Source organism: Eretmochelys imbricata, chromosome 2 (genome assembly GCF_965152235.1).
Source record: "Eretmochelys imbricata isolate rEreImb1 chromosome 2, rEreImb1.hap1, whole genome shotgun sequence".
Taxonomy (NCBI): Eukaryota; Metazoa; Chordata; order Testudines; family Cheloniidae; genus Eretmochelys; species Eretmochelys imbricata.
The window spans coordinates 244734172-244748520 of record NC_135573.1 but is presented as its reverse complement, the minus strand read 5'-3'; the positions used below and the strand labels follow the sequence as shown (position 1 = coordinate 244748520).

Below are 14349 nucleotides of genomic sequence, written 5' to 3'. Positions count from 1 at the left end.
TATACTAGGGGCATTGAGTGAAGGAGAACGTCTGGCATATTCCATTGTAATAGCCAACAGGAACTGATATGACAATAGGATTGTTTTTAGATTAATTATTTAGGATTCATTTCGGAGGATTACATAATACATACAAAGTGGTTTCACCTAAAACATTTTGTACAAAACCTTGTTCCTGCTCAGTGTCCTTGCACAATGAGACTAGAGGACAGCATGGATGTCTGCAGATTCAATAAATGCTATATTTTAAGTGACTGATATTTTTCAAGTTACAAATACTGAGCCAGATGCTACAAGCCTAACTTACATTAAATAGTATTTCCTTGTGGGAGAAGTCCTGCTAATGAATCCCCCATTCCCACTAGAGTCTGGGGCCCTAATAATAAGAGGCTCTGAAGGAAAAATAGTGAAAGGAGAGCTATGCTCTCTGTAGGTTGGAGCTATGATGATGGGTACTTTATAGTCATAACACTCAGCTCTGGTTAGTTGGTTGGTTGGTTGTTTTTTTGTTCCATGCTGACATTGCATTTGAATGTGTGCAACATGATTTTAAGTTCTTGTTCATTCTGCATCACATAGAGTGTGGCCCCATTCTTCCATCCTTCTCTCTGAGCTGAATAATATAAAATCACATCAGAAGGTTTTGTCACCCAGTTTCATGGAGTACTGAAGATCCACTTTATATGCAAAGAGCTCTTATGGTGTCCTTGAACTAGTTATTTCCTAGGAGGAAAAGTACCTGATGGCATATGAGACATATAAAAATAGCAAGTTTCTGTGCAAAGGGAAAGGAGATTGAAGTCAACAGCACATGCAAAATACAAAAAAATTAAAATAAAATAAAATAAAATAAAATCCACGTATGCTCCACTTTAGGGACTCTCAAACATTTCTATTGTGTGGGCCATGTCTTAATAGAGATAGTCTCATATCTCCCCGCCCAGTCATGTTTGCACAGGTCGCCTCTCCCACTCTTTACTGTTGTGGCAAGCTACAGTAATTGGTTAAATGGCATCAGGAAAATATTAATGTACTGTCAACTTCTTTTAATGGGATATTGCAGCTGACAGCACGGAGGAGGAGCTAGTGACAGCCAGTTCTCTGTGGAACACTAGAGATCTAATGATGATAGTTCTGGCACCATACTGGTAATAGCAGGTGCCTGGACTCGATGACCTAAGAGCTCCCTTCCAGTCCTATGTTCCTATGTCTAAGAAGTCTGGTCTGCACACAGGACTGGGTGCCAAGAACTCCTGAGTGCTAGTGCTGACAGACCCTGACCTTTTAAGTGACCTTGGAAAATCACTTAGCCTTCCTGTAAACTGGGGATAAAAATACCTGCCTATGTTGCCGGGGTGTTGTGAGGCCAGGTGAATGTTTTCAAAGCCCTCTGGTGGGTTGAACAGGTCCTTCGTTGCCTGGGAGGGGGCCCCAAAGCTATGGTGGTGACCTACTGGGAGGGCATGACAAGCCTAACAGTGGTGTTGGTTATATTTTCTCTTAACAGGTTCACTCACCCTTATATATTTCATGACCTTGTTGCTCCAGTTCAAACCTGGAGAACAGTAATAGGCTCAGTTTTCATCCCTGTTCTATATGCGAGCATAAATAGAGAGAACCAAGACAGTATTACATTCAGGCTTTATTCCTCCCTTCACGTACTCTGTGCTCTCATCAAGCACATCCTGAAACAAAAGTTCTCCAGGTGCCCATACACAATCATACCATAGCTTCCCAGTGGACAGAGCTATTTATCACAACCTCCCATTTGTCACATTTGAAATAGCAAAATTAAACATGAATACTACAGTCATATATTTATTCTATTATACTCTACACATCATAATATAAAGTTTATCATCAACTTTTTGTTTTAATTAACTAACTCTTAACTTGTTTGGTGTCTAAGGCACTGGTTCTCAATCTTTTTTCATTTGCAGACCCCTAAGAAATTTCATATGGAGGTGCGGACCCCTTTGAAAATCTTTTGTCTGTTTATACAGTTGAATTCTGTTCAGCCTGTTTTGTCCTTGCATGGATCCCTTAGACATAGTTTGCAGACCCCCAGGGGTCCATGAACCACAGGTTGAGAACCACTGGTCTATTTTCCTTTGTGTTTGGAAGGGTTGTTCTTTCACTCTAGAATTGTATAAAGTCTTGTATATGCCTTGAGGATGGTTTGATGTTGGAATGTGAGTCTCTCTTGTAATGATAGAAGACTGCCATGAGCTTGGTGGTGTGGTATTTTGAGAGTCTGTTCCAATATCTATCAGTCAGTTAGCAGCCTGTGCGCCTTCTGTGTCCTGCTGAGCAAGTCTCAGTGGAGTGCATATTTCACTGTCTTCCCCATCTGCGTTTTTGTCTTGTGTTTGTACTCTGTGAATGTATTTGTGGTTTCAGTGAAATATACGCCCATCCACTGCTACATTATCTGAAAGAAAGTTTATCTGTTTGACACATGTACCTTGCTTTCAAGAGTATGATTTGTCCTAAGGAAATAATTTGATCCTGACACGATCTCCTGTTTGTAGTTCTGGGTGGTCTTTAGCTTATTGATTGCAGTAGGCTTTGGCCTCTGTTTCAGAGTAGCAGCCATGTTAGTCTACATTCACAAAAAGAAAAGGAGTACTTGTGGCACCTTAGAGACTAACCAATTTATTTGAGCATAAGCTTTCATGAGCTACAGCTCACTTCATCGGATGCATTCAGTGGAAAATACAGTGAGGAGATTTATATACACACAGAACATGAAAAAATGGGTATTATCATACACACTGTAAGGAGAGTGATCGCTTAAGATGAGCTATTACCAGCAGGAGAGCGGGGGGTTCAACCTGGACCAGTCCACACAAGAGATCCACTTCCTGGACACTACTGTGCTAATAAGCGATGGGCACATAAACACCACCCTATACCGTAAACCTACTGACCGCTATTCCTACCTACATGCCTCCAGCTTTCATCCAGACCACACGATCCATCGTCTACAGCCAAGCTCTACGTTACAACCGCATTTGCTCCAACCCCTCAGACAGAGACAAACACCTACAAGATCTCTATCAAGCATTCTTACAACTACAATACCCACCTGCTGAAGTGAAGAAACAAATTGACAGAGCCAAAAGAGTACCCAGAAGTCACCTACTACAGGACAGGCCCAACAAAGATAATAACAGAACGCCACTAGCCGTCACCTTCAGCCCCCAACTAAAACCTCTCCAACGCATCATCAAGGATCTACAGCCTGTCCTGAAGGACGACCCATCACTTTCACAGATCTTGGGAGACAGGCCAGTCCTTGCTTACAGACAGCCCCCTAACCTGAAGCAAATACTCACCAGCAACCACACACCACACAACAGAACCACTAACCCAGGAACCTATCCTTGCAACAAAGCCCGTTGCCAACTGTGTCCACATATCTATTCAGGGGACACCATCATAGGGCCTAATCACATCAGCCACACTATCAGAGGCTAGTTCACCTGCACATCTACCAATGTGATATATGCCATCATGTGCCAGCAATGCCCCTCTGCCATGTACATTGGTCAAACTGGACAGTCTCTAAGTAAAAGAATAAATGGACACAAATCAGATGTCAAGAATTATAACATTCAAAAACCAGTCGGAGAACACTTCAATCTCTCTGGTCACTCGATTTCAGACCTAAAGGTCGCAATATTAGAACAAAAAGACTTCAAAAACAGACTCCAGTAAGAGACTGCTGAATTGGAATTAATTTACAAACTGGATACAATTAACTTAGGCTTGAATAGAGACTGGGATGTGTCATTACACAAAGTAAAACTATTTCCCCATGTTTATTTCCCCCTCCCCATCCCCCCCATAAATTGGTTAGTCTCTAAGGTGCCACAAATACTCCTTTTCTTTTGGCCTTTGTGTATCTCTCTTCCTTTTTGTCTGTTACTCCTTCCACTACTCCTGGTTGTAGTAAAGTTGGGGCTATAAGCACAAAGATGTGTGGGTGATGGTTCTTGGGGTACCCAGGACTGCGAATCACCTTGTTACCCCCTGCCTCCCACATGAGGGATACTTCCTTGTGCTTAACTGGGTGTCAGCTCCCTGGCACCATCAGCCTGTTTGCAACCCACACACTCTCCTCTGAGCTATGCCAGTCCTTACTTTGCCTTGCAGGCTAACAGTAGGAGCACCCCAGTCTCCAAGCCCCTTTGAAGTGTTCCCCTGTTGGTGTCCAGCCCTCTATCCACTGAACACTCACATAAATACCAGATCGGCTGTCTCCAAGGGAACGGTGCACATACCAGTTGGTATGATTCAACTCAGGATCAGCATCTTGCATAATATAACAGCACTGAGATGTATTTATAGTGAAAACAAGGATAAGTGTATTACCAATGATTTAAAATTCAAGAGATGGTGAGCAAGGGTAATGGAAACAAAAGGTTACATGTAAAACAAAATCATAACACACTTTGTAGTGACTTTTGGGGTCTAGGCTCCTTTTTGAGTAACCCTATAGATTTTCCAGATGAGAATGTTCAACAAATGCGAATGCTATGGCTAAATTTGTCAACTCTATTGATGAAAATGAGATCTTGCTCCAGACTTCTAGTAGATTTAAATTGAAATGGCTCATTTCTAACTGCTCCATTTACATTATTGGCAAAGTTTTAACCATCGCTTCTTATTCTCAAGATTCCTTTCAAAATTTTAAAGACAGGCATGAATGGGGTTTAATGTGTTTCTTCCTGTTGAATCGCTCTGATCTCCAATGCACTGACATGGGGATTAATAATGAGGACACCGTTGGCACCATCTGGGCAGTATGTTAAGAATTATATGGCATCTGTCGCATATTTGGAGTTCTTGATTTCTGAAAGAGATTCCCCAAATTCGAAGATTCCGCAGATACTTTTGTCCCAAGCAATCCAAATCCAGTCTGTATGTTTCTGTTGCTACTTACAGAAATCCACCTATTGTCAATTAAATCCATTTGCAGATGACTCCTACTCACAGTCTGTTCAAATTGAAAAGATTCTTACATAATAATTCATTTTACAGGCCACAAATACATTGTAGAACAATAAATTATTACAGTAACCTCTGAGAGAGATCACAAACCAAGAGCTTCCAAATAAAATAAGGGGAACTCTGGCAATACAGCGTATTTAACACACTTTCTTTTCCTATTTCCATAGTTGCCTACATGCTTCTTATACAATAAGTGTGTATTTATATTTTGGTGGCCTAATATTTTAGTCCTGTAGCATTAAGCCCTGTAGTTGATGAGGAACTGGAGAAAGATAGGTTTCAGGAGGGAGCTAGTTTGATGTGAGAACAAAGGCTCAGGAATACAAGCTGGGGCCAGGATGCCAACACATAGGACAGCATGTAATACTGGCCTCTCATCATGCTTAATAAAGATCTCTTTCCTAAAACTCTGCTGGCCAGCTGCATCACGTGTTGCTAATGAAGCAAATCACACACGGGTTATTTGGAATAATCTTTAAGCACGCATGTAAACAACTTATTTCTCATGAATGTTAAGACTGAACAGACAGCTGAATCATTTAGATAACGTTTCTAAGTTACACTTTATTTCTACTGAATTTTGGATGCAACAGCAAACTTAAAATAATTATTTTTTTTTAAAACACCTACTCATAAGTTATAAAAAAAAAAATCCATACTCCAGTTACTGATCACTTTTTTTTAAAAAAAGCATTTTATCCAGAACTCCATGATAGGAACAGTTCTGTAAAGCCAAGAGGTCTTAGTTTTTTTTCTGCCTGCAGAGGGAGCACTGGCCCCTGAAAACAGACTAGGATTTTGTAAAAAGGAAAACGTATTTCTGTTAAAGACACAAGGCGGGTGAAGTAATATCTTGTATTGCAGTGGTTCTCAACTAGGGGTCTGGGGCCCCTGGGGGGGGGGCCGTGAACAGGTTTCAGGGGGTCCACTAAGCAGGGCCAGCGTTATATTTGCTGAGGCCCAGGGCAGAAAGCTGAAGCCCCACTGCATGGGGCTGAAGTCCAGCACCCTGAGCCCTGTCACCCGGGGCTGAATCCGAAGCCTGAGCAATGTAGCTTCATGGGGGCCCCTGTATCATGGGGCCCCAAGCAATTGCCTTGCTTGAGACCCCTTCAAGCTGCTGCTGGCTTTTATAGGCAGAAAGCCAGTTATTGTGGCACAGGTAGGCTGTGGAGTTTTTATAGCATGTTGTGGGGGCCTCAGAAAGAATAAGGTTGAGAACCCCTGTTTTATTGCACCAGATTCTCTTGGTGAAAGAGACACGCTTTCAAGCTTACACAGAGCTCTTCCTCAGATCTGGGAAAGGTATTCTGTGTGTCACAGCTAAATACAAGGTGAAACAGATCTTTCAGCATAAGAAGTTAATACATTGTAAGAGAGTATCATCAAGGATCTACAACCTATCCTGAAGGACAACTCATCACTCTCACAGATCTTGGGAGACAGACCAGTCCTTGCTTACAGACAGCCCCCTAACCTGAAGCAAATACTCACCAGCAACCACACACCACACAACAAAAATACTCACCCAAGAACCTATCCTTGCAACAAAGCCCGTTGCCAACTGTGTCCACATATCTATTCAGGGGACACCATCATAGGGCCTAATCACATCAGCCACACTATCAGAGGCTCATTCACCTGCACATCTACCAATGTGATATATGCCATCATGTGCCAGCAATGCCCCTCTGCCATGTACATTGGCCAAACTGGACAGTCTCTATGTAAAAGAATAAATGGACACAAATCAGATGTCAGGAATTATTACATTGAAAAACCAGTCGGAGAACACTTCAATCTCTCTGGTCACTCGATTTCAGACCTAAAGGTCGCAATATTAGAACAAAAAGACTTCAAAAACAGACTCCAGTGAGACACTGCTGAATTGGAATTAATTTGCAAACTGGACACCATTACATTAGGCTTGAATAAAGACTGGGAGTGGATGTGTCATTACACAAAGTAAAACTATTTCCCCATGTTTATTTCCCCCTCCCCATCCCCCCCCCCCCCCCCACCGTTCCCCACATGTTCTTGTCAACTGCTGGAAATGGCCCACCTTGATTATCACTACAAAAGGTCTTTTCCCCACCTTTTATTTCCCCTCTCCTACTGGTAATAGCTCACCTTACCTGATCACTCTCATTACAGTGTATATGGTAACACCCATTGTTTCATGTTCTCTGTGTATATAAAATCTCCCCACTGCATTTTCCACTGCATGCATCCAATGAAGTGAGCTGTAGCTCACTTAAAGCTTATGCTCAAATAAATTTGTTAGTCTCTAAGGTGCCACAAGTACATCTTTTCTTTTTTCAAGGTGAAGTGGGCAATTCATACCTCTGCAGTCATAGAACAAAGGAAGGTGAGTGGGTTATACATTGTTATAGTTCTAATACAACACGTAGTAAATGTTCCCTAATATGTATTCCAAATGAATTATGTCGAGTAGGTTTTGTTTTTGTTTTTTGCATGGCTAATATACCATATCTTACTGCAAAGGGCATTTACAAATATAGATACATCTGTGTGTGTGTGTCAGGCAGCGAGCCACGTATAAGTTGTACTCCTTTTTAGCACCCACTAATACATAATTTGAGAGCTGCACTGTAGTCTTATTGAAGATGACCTATCTTTTCAGCTGCAAGATACAGAACAGTGGTTGCAACTGTGGCTTGCAGAATGAGACTATGGGCTTGGCTACACTTGCGAGTTACAGCGCAATAAGGGAGCCCCGGGCGCACTAGCTCACTACTTGTCCACATTGGCAAGGCATGTAGAGCACTATGACTCCGCGGCTACAACGCTGCTGGTACTCCACCTTGGAATAAAGGTGGAATAAAGTTTGCTGCACCCCCGCTGGAGCACCGCGGCACCAGTGTGGACGAGGTGTTACATTACTGTGCTCTGATCAGCCTCCGGAAATATCCCATAATCCCCTTAAGTCAAGTGACCACTCTTGTCATTGTTTTGGAATCGCTGTAGGAATGCGGACATGCCCTTTGAAAGCTCCATTTCTGACAGCCGGTTGCTTATCTGCTCCGAGACAAAGCAACCATTAGTGTGGAATGCTGTGTGTTACAGAGAGAGACGGGGGAGTGAGGGGGGTCTGCTGCTGTCTGAACTTACAAGACAGCATGTTGACATGCTCTCTCCCCCCACATACACACAACACATGCCCTGTCACACTCCACCCCACCCCCACCCCATTTAAAAAGCACATTGCAGTCACTTGCATGCTGGCATAGCTGCCCATAACGCACCATGCCCAATGCCACTGCAAGTGCCGCGAATGTGGCCACACCAATGCGCTTGAAGCTGTCAGTGTGGACAGACTGCAGCGCTTTCCCTACTGCGCTCACCAAAGGCTGGTTTAACTCAAAGCGCTCTACATCTGCAAGTGTAGCCATGCCCTATGTGGGGAAGTTGAGCAAAGAAAGATAACTGTGGTGACCAGTGAAGTGTGGGACAACAGTAGGAGGACTACTTGTGGTAGTTTTGTTAAATCAGGAGAATGGCGAACCTAGCTAACAAGAACCGACTAAACGAGGTTGGCTTGTTTAGCCTAGCAAAACAAAGGCTGAGAGGGGATATGATTGTTACCATGGAAGAAGAAGAGCTTAAGAACCCAATCATTAATAGAATATCTGCACCACTTATAGTGCAGGTAATAACATATATGAAAAAGCATATATACCATCAAATGTGATGTAACTTCATTACAACTCAGGACATTAGCACACTGTGCCGCTGCCTGCTTCTCTCAAGTACTGAACACAACGTCAGGGTAAGTTTCCAGTCACACACAGTAGCAAGTTCTTGTCCACGACAAAAACAAGTAGAGAGCTATTATTGTGAGCATTTAAAATTCTGCATCATTTCAGTTCATATATAGAACCTTGTTTGTGATACATAACTGGAATACTCATACTGGGGTAAAACCCGCCCTTTCCTCTCTGACTGCAGAGGTGCATTGGCAGAAGAACTGGTTTACTCAGTGGGCTACTGGAGTGTAAATGACAGAAGAATTTAGCCCTGTAGTTGAAATTTAACTTATAATTCTGTCAATGATACATTAGTCAGAGTAAAAACATATTTTTTCCCACTAAAATAAGCAGATATTACTTTGAATAGCCACAGTGAGCAGATCTGTTCAGGCAGAAGTTGCCATTTTTGGATGCACACTTTCCAAACTAGAATCACACTTTTATTCTGTTATTATGACATATGAATGAATATATAAAACTCTATCACCCCTTTCCCCAACTCCCCAGACTTTCAGCTATGAAACTATGTTCTGAACAACAGAGAGAAGAGGGAATTGTTAAATGCAGCTTGGTTTGCAGTGAACTTTTCATCCATGGCATGCTCCAAATTACAAAAGTGTACATGCTTTCTCTAACTCTCTATTTATTTTTGGCTACAGAACTGTGTCCCTCCTCAAACTAATTCGACATCAGTTCTTGTTTCAACTGTTATTAATGTTAGTTCTGATTATGTAAGGGGGGGGGAATAGTCCCACTATTGTGGGGAACTTTCCTGGCTTCTGCACTACTCCGGTGAAGTGGGCTAGCGAAAGGATCTGAGTCCTCGCTCCCACTTCCTTTACCCAGTGGCCTCCCTGCCCTTGAGGGCTCCCTTTCCACCCTCCTGTCTGGCAGAGTCCTCGTAACCCCAACAAGGCTGGGCCCAGGATTCCGGGGGGCTCGACCCCCAACCCTGCCGTGGTCACCTAGGACAGGGGCTAAGGTGTCACCACTCCGGGGTACTCTCTCTGCACTGGGCACTTCTCTGACCCACTGACCATTATATACAAGTTAAAGCAAATGCAAGTTATTTAATCAACAATTAATTTTAAAAAGAATAAGGGGAAATGGGAAAGGTTAAAGGAAACACATCACCACGCTCTGTGGCAGGGAACATACAAACAGTGTCTCTGGAACGTCAGGGCAGTTCACAGTCTGTTCCTTGTAAGTCCCAGGCCTTCTTCTCAGGCCCTGGCTGTGCTGCAGGGATGCTGTGCGTTGGACACTTGCTCTGGTGGTGGCCACACGCTCTCAGGCTCTAAGTGGTAGGACTCTACTTCCCAGTGTTGCCCCCGCCCTGTCGGGGGTACAATCCACGCCTGGCCTGCAGAGCCTCTTGGCTGAGCCTGCTGCCCAGGGTCCCCCTCGGTCTCCTCAGCTGCTCACCGCACCCAGCTCCGGCCTGCTCCAGCCCCAGCTGCACCACTCTGTCTCTGCACTGCTGCTGCTGCTCTGCCTCCGGCTCCCTGGGCTGCTTCTTTGGCCCCTCTGGCTCTGGTTGCTGCAGCTCTGCTCCCAGGACAGGTCTGCTCTGCAGGCTGCTTCTGTGACTCTGCTCCCAGCACTGACCTTCTTCCTGGTCTGCTTTTCTGGCCCCTTTGGCTGTGGTTGCTGCAGCTCTGCTCCCAGGGCAAGTCTGCTCTCTCTGGGCTGTGCCTCTGGCTTTGGGGCTGCAGCTCTGCTCCCAGGACTGGGTCTGCTCTCTCTGGGCTGCTTTTCTGGTACCTCTGGATCTGGCCCAGCTCTGCTCCCCACCTCAGCTTGGGCCCCTGCTTTCTCCTTAGCTCGGCCCCGCTCTGTCTGACCCAGGCAAATCCAGCTCACACGGAGGACGGGACCTCCCTGGCCTCCTGACTCCCTGATTCGCCTGCCCGCCCTGTCATTCAGGCTGATCTGGAGCATTGGCCTCTCCCCATTGTTCCTGGGGACTGTCAGTCTCAGGGTCCTGGTTTCCCATAGACCCTTCCCCTTTTAGTACTGGGAGCTAGCAACTAAAACACCCCCACTGAATGTTAGTAAGGGGGCAACAGTCCCCTTACATTTAGGACTCAGTGAGGAAAGTCACTGAGCAGACTGGGTCTCCAGAGCTCCAATAGATGGCACTCAAAATTCGTAAGCAAAACAACAATACATGGATATGATTCTGCAGATCTCCATGCTGCTTTTGTCTGTGCAAAGACTGCAGAAACACACTTCGTATTTCAATGTATGAGAGAGCGGGTATTACAAAGTGAAGATAAAGACAATATTTGTTAAAATAAGCATGCATTAATATTTATATGTGTTTAAGGGTTAAATTTAACATCAAAATATTAGAAAATACTCTGTAGAAAGTGACCCTGTACTGTCAAGAGATAGACTGGGTGGCCTAAAAGTTTTCATCTCTAACTTTTATGGCTTTAAGAATTTGACCTTTTGTTCCTTTTTTTTTTTTTTTAAAATATACCTTATGCTACATCAGCAACAAAAGGATCTGCTTTCTTCAGCGTTCAAATGAGGACTGAATACTTAGCTTGGGTCGGTATAAGTTATGTTACTCAGGGGTGTGAATAAGCTACCCCCCTGAACGACATAAGTTATCATGACCTAGCGCCAGTGTGGACAACACTATGTTGGTGGGAGAGCTTCTCCTGCTTACAGAGCTACCGCCACTTGCAGGGGCTGGAGTAACTAAGTCAACGGCAGAGCTCTCTCCCGCCGGCTTACAGCCTCTGCACGGGCAGCACTACAGTGGTACAGCTGCATCACTGCGGCTCAGTCTACATCAACCTGGAGTTTGTGCTTTGAATTATTAATACCCTGGCAGCTCTGACTGAAAGATAATGTCCTCCAGTCACAGGACAGACTGCACCATCCTATGATAAAACCCACAGGAGGCAGCCCAGAGAGAAAAACTCTTCAAGGTTCCTTCTTATAAAGTTTGCCCTGAATCCTTCTGTGAAAGGGATGGTTTTGCTGCTTTCAGACACTGCAGATCCTACAATTAGGATCGCCAAACATCCTTTTCGACTGCAATGCCCGGTCAAAAAGGGACCTGGTGCTGACTGATCCGTTAAAAGTCTGCTCGGCAGCACAGCTGGGCTAAGGCAGACTCCCTGCCTGCCCTGATCCCACGCAGCTCCTGGAAGCAGCCGGCATGTCTCGCTCCTAGACACAAGGGCAGCCAAGGAGGCTCCGCATGCTGCCCCCACCCCACGCGCCAGCTCCGCAGGTCCCATTGGCCGGGAACCACAGCCAATGGGAGCACAGGGGCAGCACCTGTGGGCGAGGGCAGTATGTAGAACCCCCTGGCCACCCCTTCCCAAGTGGCCATGGGGACATACCAGATGCCTCTGGGAGCTGACTGAGATAAGCGCCACCTGAAGTCCGCACCTCGCATCCCTTCCCACACCCCAAACCCCCTCTCCCAGCCCTGAACCCCTTCCCATACGCCAACTCCCTCCTAGAGCCTGCATCCCATACCCCCTCCTGTACCCCAACTCCCTCCCAGAGTCCGCACCCCACAACCCACCCTCTGCCACAACCCTGAGCCCCCTCCTGTACCCCAATTCCCTCCTGGAGCCTACATCCCATACCCACTCCTGCACCCAATCTCCCTCCCAGAGTCCATACCCCCTCCCACTCTCTGAACCCCTTGGCCCCAGCCTGGAGCCACCTCCTGCAACCCAAACCCCACAATCTTGGCCCCACCCCAGAACCTGCACCCCCATGTGGAGCCCTCACCCCAAACCCCTGTCCCAGCCCTGAGCCCCCTCCCACACTCCAAACCCCTCATCCCCAGCCCCATCCCAGAGCCTGCACCCCTGGATGGAGCCCTCTCTCCCCGCACACTGCAACCCCCTGCTCCAGCACTGATCCCCCTCCCACACCGCAAACCCCTCCTCCAGCCCTGTGTAAATGAGTGAGTGAGCGAGGGTGGGGGAGAGTGATGGAGGGAGGGGGGGATGGAGTGAGTGGAGGGTAAGGCCTCGGAGAAGGGGCAGGGGTGGGGGCTCTGGGCATGGGCGGGGCAAGGGTGTCTGCTTTTCTGCAATCAGAAAGTTGGCAACCCTACCTACAGGATCCATGGGTCTCTGTACAGAGACTCCATGACTGCACCAGCTGTCACCCCATGCATGGTTTTCCCTCACTCCTGAGCAGTTCCATAGGAGCAGCACTGCAAGATTCTTCCATCACATGGTACCTTCTCTCTGGATCGCCCCTAAATGGAACCCACTGTGCAGAGAGTGGGGCAGCACTTCTCCTGAGTTCTGGGGTGGGGGGAGAGTTGAAACCTCTCTGCATGTGGAACTAAGGGGAATAATGCAGCCATAGTGATGGAGAGAGTGAAAGAATGGCAGGTATTTCTATACACTGATTCTAAAGTTAATTTCCAATTACATTTTATATACATGGGCTCTTTTTCATGTGCTGCACACTGAGTGATAACATAAAAGGGCTCTTTGCTTGTAAAACTAAACTGGTTCTTTATTAAGAGGTCTATTTACAGAGCCATTGCAACTGCAGCTATTATTCTACACTATTCTACCCTGAATGCATTCGATGAAGTGAGCTGTAGCTCACGAAAGCTTATGCCCAAATAAATTTGTTAGTCTCTAAGGTGCCACAAGTACTCCTTTTCTTTTGCAAATACAGACTAACACGGCTGCTACTCTGAAACCTATTCTAGGTGTGTGCACCGAGACTGATTTCCTGGTGCCTCCTCAAAACACTTCCCTCCTGCAAGCTGTGCTCCTTCCTCCAAGTTTTATTCAGATTGCTATAGGTTTGATCACATCCCAAAGATCGCTGAATGTGGGTCTCCCTGTCTACATGGAAAGAAGTAGGCCAATTGTCTCCCCTGCAATATCCTTTCCTTCCCTTGGAACCCTGCAGAGTCCTCCATGGATCCAGGGATCTGCACTGGTTGGGGGGCGGGGGTGGGGGAGGGACACACACACACATACTATTCCTCCACTGATCTAGAGGAGATTTCCAAGGAAAGATGATACAACCTTAGGGCCATAACCCCCTCCTTGATGGAGGGAATCCCCTTTAAGGGGGATCATGGAGCAAGGCTGGCACAGAGGAACAGGACATTCCACTGGATGGTTTCGGGTTGTGGCCAGGGGACAAATCTTTCTCTCCATGGCAAAGAACAAAACAAAAAAAAAAAAATTGGGCCAATTTCCAAAGGTGCTAAGTATCCACAATACTCATTGCAGTTAATGGCAGCCAAGGGTGCTGAGTAAATCTGAATATCAAGCCCTGGGTAAATAATTAAGATATGATAAATAATTATGACAATTTTTATTTCGACTCGTAAAGTACTTTCTGGGAACACCATTCTATAAAGCTGCTTTCTGTGCTAGCACTCAGCTATATCAGGGTTTTGTTCTTGTTCCAAAAAAGCAATTTCTGAGTCCTTTTAGTGACCAAAACAATCAATGAAAAAAAATGATAATGCAAAAGGAAAGTTGCTCAGAAGCTTTAATCACCATTTTTTAAAAAGACTACTAATAAAAGATTTAAGAAAACCTTCAAC

General features: G+C 45.5%; 1 long non-coding RNA gene across 1 annotated transcript; it reads right to left on the bottom strand.

Moving 5' to 3' along the window:
* Nucleotides 1–1629: 1629 nt before the first annotated feature.
* Nucleotides 1630–10649, bottom strand: LOC144259953 (uncharacterized). The gene is made up of 2 exons (XR_013344965.1): nucleotides 9945–10649; nucleotides 1630–2431 (listed from the first exon to the last, which is right to left on the bottom strand). It is a non-coding gene; the product is annotated as an uncharacterized LOC144259953 (long non-coding RNA).
* Between the last annotated feature and the right edge of the window lie 3700 nt (nucleotides 10650–14349).